Source organism: Chrysochloris asiatica, unplaced genomic scaffold (assembly GCF_000296735.1).
Source record: "Chrysochloris asiatica unplaced genomic scaffold, ChrAsi1.0 scaffold00109, whole genome shotgun sequence".
Taxonomy (NCBI): domain Eukaryota; kingdom Metazoa; phylum Chordata; class Mammalia; order Afrosoricida; family Chrysochloridae; genus Chrysochloris; species Chrysochloris asiatica.
Window position 1 is genome coordinate 11,070,208 of NW_006408627.1, and position 8,169 is coordinate 11,078,376.

Here is an 8,169-nt window from a genome sequence, read left to right on the forward strand (position 1 = left end):
TAGGTCTTGATGGTGGAAGAGACCACTGAAGGCCTTCACCTTCAGATTTGTCATCAGAGCTTATTCTGAAATATCACTGAAAAGCAAGTCAGATGTGTTTTAAATTGGTCTCTCCTAGAGGTAAAATGTTTTTTGGAAATACTTCATATAAGTCCATTTATGCATTTCATTGTTTTTAACATAGCATATGAATCTGTACTCTATGAAGAGTCCCCAAATTTCACCATGTTCTGATGCTTCTGTAAAAATATATCCAATATGTTCACTTGAAAAACAATAATCAGTATATTTATTTGAACAAATGTCTTATGCACCAATCTTAAGAAATGTTAGAGAAAAATGATAATAGCATGCATTTGAAGTAAATTAAAGATCATTAAATGAAATTCACAATTTTATCAAAAAGCAGTGACAAATCTTATAACAAAATCAATTAAACAGATTTTATATGCAGTAACAAAAACTATATAATGATTTAAGGCTTGTAAAGTACTTTCATATGTATGATTCCATTTGATTCTCACACTAGCCTTTCTAGATAGGTAATTTGATCCTCTCATTGCAGATAAGGGTGTCCTGGTGTGGTGCTGTAGGACAAGCACTCAACCACAAGGTCAGTTTGAACCACAACATCAGCAGTTCAAACTCGCCAGCCGCACTCCTTGGAAACCCTATACAGGACTGCTATGAATTGAAACTGACTTGACAGCACTCAACAGTAACAGCAACATTACATGTGAGGAGTCCTGGTGTGGCACTGAAGGATAAGCACTGGACTTCAAACAACAAGATTTATAGTTCAAGCCCACCGGCTGTTCCTCAGAAACCCTATACAGGGTTGCTATGAGTTGGAACTGACTCAACGGCACTTAATAACAATATTAAGTGTCCCTAGTTTACACAAGTGGTTAAGGGTTGGCTACTAACTGAAAGGTTGGCAATTCTAGTACATTCAAAGAGCCTTGGAAGAAAAGTCTGGAGATTTACTTTCAAAAAGATCTCAGCCATAGAAAACCCTATGGACTACAATTCTACTCTGGCATAGACGGCGCTGCCATGAGCTGCAGTCAGCTCAACAGCAATGGGTTATTATACCAAAGATTTAGTGAGACTAAATGACAATAGTAAAATCACTGAGTTCTTAAATTAGGTTTTGGGAAGCAAATCCAAGTCTAGGAAGTCTACTTTCTATTGGCTCAGAAGTCTCCATTGATATTAAAAGATACTGAAATCAATGGAAACTTTATATGGTATTATGAAATTCTGCTAACATCTTAGTGACCTCGTATGCATCTGTTCAGGAAGTTATTGCAAAAACGAGAAGGTTAATAAATAAAATGAGAAATATTTATTTACGAAATATAATGCATCAATTATACTTTGCAGGTTTTTAATATATTTAAAGGTAGTATGCAGTTTCCAGTATATACTTCTCCATTTTGTCTTCAATAATTGATGAAGATAAAAGCAAAAATGTGTATATACAATGTTCATAAAGCTTAATTTATAATATAAAAAAATATAAACAAATTTAGGGTCTAATAATAGATGTTTGACATTATATTTACAAGCCAATTAAGACCAGAAAGTTACCATTGATACAAATCATGTGACTTTTATCAAAGGCACAGCAGTAGTTATGGGCAGATCTGGAAGTGAAATTCATATTAGCTATCTGAAGATACAAAATACTCTCTACTAGGAAATTTATTATACAGTATTTTAACTGATAGACTGATAATATCCCTGGTTGTTTTCTGGATATTGCTATGTGTTTTGGGGCAATGGTAATAAGATCATTATTCTTTTATATTATATGGAAAATGCCCAAATCAACTCCCATCAAGTTATTTCTAACTCATAGCTACCCACCAGGACAGAGCAGAAGTGCTCCACCAGGTTTCCAAGACTATATATCGTTATCAGAACAGATAATCTGATCATTCTCCAACAGAATAGAGCAGCGGGTGGGTTTGAACCATCAGCAGCTCAGTGCTTGTCTCACTGCATCACCAGGGTTCTTTAAATTAAAAGAAGAAGGTGATAAATATACTGAAGCCCAGTCAAACAGTGGGCTGTTATGCTTCCACATGCAACAAATATATGATTGGACTCTTCATATAAAAATATATTTAAAAGGTCTTTATGTCCATCGGTAGTCATAACATATGATACTTTGGTAGGAATTTTTAAAACTGTGAATGCTGAGCTCCTCATTCATACCACAACTAAATGACTGAGATAAAGCTAAGTTTATTCAAAGGTTAGGGATAAGTCATAGTCAGTACTTCAAATGATTGTTCTACACAAATAAATTTCATTCACCAAAATTTTACTTTTGTATTTCTTTCAAAACAGAATGGTAGAAAAAAAAATGTAACTCAGAGAAAACAAATAAATTTCTTAACTGGTATCTTCAAAGACTTCAAATGTTCTTCTGACATTGTTGTTGTTGTTAAGTGCCATCGAGTCAGTTCTGACCCATAGTGACCCTGTATAGGGTTTCCGAGGAGCAGCTGGTGAACTTGAACCACCAACCCTGCAGTTGAAACCAGCTTTGCAGTCTGGTGCATTAACCCACAGTGCCACACCAGGACCCCATTAGATGCTGTTAAAAGTGAATTCGTTCCAAGCAACAAGGAGTTCAAATTGGTACATAAACTGTACATTAATTTCTTGAAAGAATTCCCAGTAGGACAATATCTAAACTGGTTATAAAGGTGGTGATCTAGCCAAGAAGGAGTCTGATCTCCAAAATGCAGCCATTATTAAAAATCAAAGGAGTGAGTAATGTAACCTGAAACACACATGGACTTCTTCACATTTCGTCAAGGCCAGATACCTGGCCAGATCAATCTTAAAGGCCCAGTCAGACTAAAAGTGTCAGCATAATTGGTTGGATATGAATAATGTACCCTTTTAATTACATGTTCTATTTTTGTCATGTTTTAAAAACAAGTGTTCTAGTAACACCCCTGGAAAACTTATTGCTTAGTATAAAGTAACAAGAGCAACTTATATAACTATTAGAAAAACCATGTCTTCAGAACAGATTAGCATGTTTTACATAGCACAGAATTATAGTTGAATAACATAATATAAAAAGAGACTGCTTTGCATTTGCTTTTGAGAACTGAAACACATTGTACTTTCTATGGTATGAAGAATTTCTTTGTTCAGGAAAACAACAAACACATTTAGGAAGTAACACACACAGAAGAAACTAAGGAGGCAATATCCTGGGTAATAATGCAATGAACTTTAGAAATAAACTTTCATTGTGTTTAAGCATTTGTTAAAAGACTCCATCCTACCTGAGTCAATATATAAATGTAAATGTTGTTGCTGTTGCTAAGTGCCATTGAGTCTGTTCCAACTCATAGAGACCCTATACACAACAGAATGAAACACCGCCTGGTCTTGTTTCACCATTACAATCATTGTTATGTTTGAGCCCATTGTTGCTGCCACTGTGTCAATCTATCCTATTGGGGAATTTCCCTCTTTTTCCATGAACCTCTACTTTACCAAGCATGATGTCCTTCTCCAGGAATGGATCCCTCCTGAAACCATGTCCAAAAAACTAGAGATGAAGTCTTACAACTCCAAGGAGCATTCTGGATTTATTTTTTCCAAGACAGATTTCTTTGCTCATCTGGCAGTCATGGTTGGTACTTTTGATACACACCAGCACCATAATTTAAATGAATCAATGCTTTTACATCCTTCCTTATTCATTGTATAATGTTCACATGCATGAGACAAAAGCACAAAGATCCACTGCTGCTGAGGAGAGGAGAGTCAACAGCAGCACCATGGCACCTACAATTCTTGTAATTCTTTATTTGCTGTTACTCTGTAGATCTACTCTGTTGGAACTTGGAACACTGGAACAATGGAAATGCATTCTTTGCAAAGTAGCTCAAGAGAAGAATCTTGAAAGCTATGTGGGATTTGCAAATCTCCCAAATCAAGTATACAGAAAATCAGTGAAGAGAGGGTTTGAATTCACACTTATGGTAGGAGATGAATCTGGATTGGGAAAGTTAACGTTAATCAACTCATTATTCCTCACCAATTTATATTCTCCAGAGTATCCAGGTCCTTCCCATAGGATAAAAAAGACTGTACAGGTGGAACAAACCAAAGTTTTAATCAAAGAAGTTGTGTTCAGTTACTGCTCACAATAGTTGATACCTCAGGATTTGGAGATGCTGTGGATAATAGTAATTGCTGGCAGCCTGTTATCGATTACACTGATATTAAATTTGAGGACTACCTAAATGCAGAATCTCACATGAACAGACATCAGATGCTGGACAACAGAGTGCAGTGTTGTTTATATTTCATTGCTCCCTCAGGACATGGACTTAAACCACTGGATATTGAGTTTATGAAGCGTTTACATGAAAAAGTGAGTATCATCCCCTTTATTGTCAAAGCAGATACACTCACACCAGAGGAGTGCCAACAGTTTAAAAAAAAAAAACAGATAATGAAAGAAATTCAAGAACATACAATTAAAATATATGAATTTCCAGAAACAGATGATGAAGAAGAAAATAAGCTTGTTAAAAAGGCAAAGGACTATTTACCTCTTGCTGTGGTAGGTAGTAATACTATCATTGAAGTTAATGGCAAAATAGTCAGAGGAAAGCAGTATCCACAGGGTGTTGCTAAAGTTGAAAACGGTGAACATTGTGATTTTAAAATTCTAAGGAGTATGTTGATAAGGACACATATGCAGGACCTGAAAGATGGCATTAATAATGTACATTGTGAAAACTAAAGAAGCAGAACACTGGTAGCTGTGACTTATAATGCAGTTGATAACAACAAGAATAAAGGACAGACTTACAAAGAGCCCTTTGGCACAAATGGAAGAGGAAAGGAGGGAGCATGTTGCCAAGATGAAGAAGATGAAGGTGGAGATGGAGCAAGTGTTTGAGATGAAGGTCAAATAAAAAGTTCAGAAACTGAAGGATTCTGAAGCTGAGCTCCAATGGCGTCATGAGCAAATGAAAAAGAATTTGGAAGTACAGCACAAAGAATTAGAGGAAAAACGTCATGAGTTTGAGGATGAGAAAGCAAACTGGGAAGCTCAGCAGTGTATATTAGAACAACAGAACTCTTTGAGAACTTTGGAAAAGAATAAGAAGAAAGGGAAGATCTTCTAAACCCCTCTATTGACCATATATTAGTTGCAAATATGCCAGCTTGGACATCAGTGTTTGTTGGTTGGATCTGTTTGACCAATTTGCATCAGTTTTATCCACAATGATGGCTTTAACAACATGACAAAAATTATTTTGTTGTTGTTCTTGATGGAGATTAATATGCCTTGAATTGTCTAGGGTTATTGTGTACTTAGAAAGTAACAACCCTACGTACCTTTCCTACGTTTTATTTATTTATTTTATTTTATTTTTTATTAAACAGATGTTTCAGTTTAATGCAAGAGAACATTTTACTGTTGTACAATCATGTTCTGGTGGTTTGATTATTTACAGGCTATCCAAAATAAAAGGACTCTGGAAGGTTTTCATTGAGGATAAATTGCCACAATATGATGCAAACTATGCTTCTCTATGATAATTATAATACAAAAGATCCATTCAGTGCAGCATATACAATTATGTAATTTAGTCTAACACAGTTGACCCTATTTTTGATACTTCCATTGATTGAAAATACACATAGGGAAAAAAAAAAAAAAAAACTACATGCTTACAATGCACATAGAACTTTTTTATTATTATCTCATATTGCTTCATTTTTGTAATAACATTTTTTTAGATATTTTCCATATATTGGCCCTACTAAAATAGAATATAGCATCTTTCATATGGTAGGAACCAACAAGGAAATTTTCCTTTAGCAGGGGGGAAATGCATTTATAAATCATTTCTAAGCAAAATATGAAGCTAATGAACAACCTGTTTCTACCTATGTGCAGTCTCTTTACTAGAATTGAGAATCATGGCCTCTTGAAGGGGGGGGTGGGGAAGTCACCATTCTGTATTTAGCTGTATTCATATATTACATTTCTGTATTTTTTTTGTTTGTACTGTAAAAATTCACATAATAAACAATGTTGTGATGTGAAAAAAAAAAACAAAAGACAATTAGCAATAACATGGTTTAGGCTAATTACAACTTGATCTTCACACTGACATCTTTGCTCTTTAAAACTTTCGGAGCAGATTTGCCTACCGCAAATTTTGATATTTTGACAGCTGTTTCCATAAGGGTTGATTGTGGAATCTAAGCAAAACCAATTCTTTGCCAACCTCAATCTTTTCTCCATTTAACAGGATGTTATTTACTGGTCCAGTTGAGCAGACTTTTGTTTTCATTACAGTGAGGTACAATCCATACTGAAGTCTTTGATCTTCATCAACAAGTATTTCAAGTTCTCTTTGCTTCCAGAAATCAAGGTTGTACATATTGCAGATTGTTTATGAGTCTTCCTTCAATTCTGAAATGATGGCATTTCAAACACATCCAGCAGCTCCATAAGAGACAGACCAAGTGATCCGCTTCCGGAAAGATTATAGCCAAGAAAACTCTATGGGACTAGAATTCTACTGTCATGTGGGGTCAACAGAAATCAGAATGGACACTGTAGCAAAAAAAGAACAACAAAAGATGCTCATATCCTAATCCCTAAAACCTGTTAATCTATTAGGTTAGTGGAAAGGGGAATTAAGATTGCAGATGGAATTTAGGTTACTAGTCAACTGATCTTAAAACAGGACGACGATCACCTGGGTTATCTGGGAGGATCTAATGAAATCACCAGAGTACTTTAAAAAACTTGTGTTTGCTTCCTGACTAATGTCAGGGTTAGAAAAAGAGATGTAATGAAGGAAGTAAGTTCAGAGAGATGTGATGTGAGAAGAACTCCCGGCTGTTGCTGGCTTGAAGATGGAGGAAGGATGCCAGCCTACAAGGAATGTGAAAGGCTTCAGGAATCTGGAGCATCCAGAAAGAAAAGGAGCCCCATTGACACCTCAAGTTTAACCAAGTAACACCCATCTCAGACTTCTAACCTAAAGAACTGTAGTATAATCAATCTGATTTGTTTTAAGCTACTACAAAAGAGAACAGTAACATATTTTTAGCTTTGAAGTCCAATGTTCTTGGATTAAATCTAATTTGAAAAGCCTTTTAAGAGGAAAATGCAAGCTAAAGAAGAGACTTAGATTCTGACTAGTATACATGTAAGAATTAAATCAAAGGATAATAGAAATATTATTAGATATTTACTGACTGAGATACTTGTGGTATGGTGTTGTGGGTTAATGCCCTGGACTACAATATCGGTTTGAACTGCAAGGTCATTGGTTCAAGCTCACCAGTTACTCCTCGGAAACCCTATATAGGGTTGCTATGGGTCAGAACTGACTCAACGGCACTTAACAACAACAACATGCAAGTGACAGGAATCCTGGTATGACGCTGTAGGAGAAAGCACTGGACCTAAAGGTCGATTTGAACTACAAGATCAGCAGTTCAAACTCACCAGCCATTCTTCAGATACAGTATACAGGATCACTATGAGTTGGAACGAACTCTATGGTACTTAACAACAACAACAATATATGTGACAGAATCATGACCAGAGAATTGGGTATGAAACTAAGAAACATTCTTACTACCATCAAGTTGATTCTGACTCACAGCAACTGACACAAAATTTTTCCAAGACTGTAATCTTCAGGGAGGAGTCCTGGTGTGGTGCTGTGGGATCAAGCATTGGACCACAAGGTCAGTCTGAACCACATAGTTGTGGTCCAGTGCTTGATCCCACAGCAGTTCAAACTTACCAGCCACTCCTCAGAAACCCCATTCAGGGTAGCTAGGAACCACCTAGATGACACTTATCAAACAACAAGAACAATCATTAGGGAAGCAAACTGCCGCATCATTCTCCCATGCTGTGGCTGGTGAGTTCAAACTGCTGAACTTTCTGTTAACAGTCAAGCTCTTGATCACTGTGCAACATAGGCTCCTTACAAGGAACTTTAGAAGTAAACTAAAGAGACGGTGTTAATAATAGGTACTGCATTACTAGGTTTATATCAGGAGAAAATGTAGAGGATAGGTATAATAATATTGCTATACCACTGCAGGATAAGTACAGGACTGCAAGGTGGGTTTGAATTG

General features: G+C 36.1%; 1 pseudogene; it reads left to right on the forward strand.

Annotated features, from left to right (window-relative positions):
- Positions 1-3,779: 3,779 nt before the first annotated feature.
- Positions 3,780-5,177, forward strand: LOC102836347 (annotated as a pseudogene).
- The last annotated feature ends 2,992 nt before the right edge of the window (positions 5,178-8,169 follow it).